Raw genomic sequence first — 587 nt, forward strand, 5'->3', positions numbered from 1 at the left:
AGATAGATAGATAGATAGATAGATAGATAGATAGATAGATAGATAGATAGATGGATGAAACATCAAGATTTCCGACATGGGTGAATGATGGTACTTCTGACCAAAATAAGGAGGAATTCAGAAGGAGCCAGTTTTTGTTTTTGTTTTTGAGAGGAGAGACGTAGACCATAAGTTCAGCCTTAGAGATGTAGATGTTGAATTAGAAGTACCGGTGGCAAGACAAGTTGGTATATAGTAGACCATTGGAAATGTACATATGGGACTCAGGAAAGAGGCACATCAGCATCTCATATAAAAACATACATTTCTGAAGATGTATGTATCTCCCCTTAGCATGCCATCTTCTAGTACCTCAGTATATCTCTTGGTTATTTATTGAGATTGGCAGAATACCATAAAACAAGAAAATTTGAGATATTCAGTGCTTTAAAAGAGGCATATGTTCATGACATATACATATATATACATATGTGTGTGTATCTATCTATCTATCTATCTAGAGAGGGAGGGAGGGAGAGGGAGAGAGAGAGAGACAGAGACGGAGAGAGAGAGAGAGAGAGAGAGAGAGAGAGAGAGAGAGAGAGAGA

At 37.8% G+C, this 587-nt stretch overlaps 1 protein-coding gene across 1 annotated transcript in view; it reads right to left on the reverse strand.

Moving 5' to 3' along the window:
- The window catches only part of ADAMTS12 (ADAM metallopeptidase with thrombospondin type 1 motif 12), a 525,685-nt gene that overhangs the window by 124,235 nt on the left and 400,863 nt on the right, over positions 1-587 (reverse strand). The gene's annotated exons all lie outside the window — the stretch shown is intronic.

This window comes from Vombatus ursinus, unplaced genomic scaffold (assembly GCF_900497805.2).
Source record: "Vombatus ursinus unplaced genomic scaffold, bare-nosed wombat genome assembly UNPS02014791.1, whole genome shotgun sequence".
NCBI classification, from domain to species: Eukaryota; Metazoa; Chordata; class Mammalia; order Diprotodontia; family Vombatidae; genus Vombatus; species Vombatus ursinus.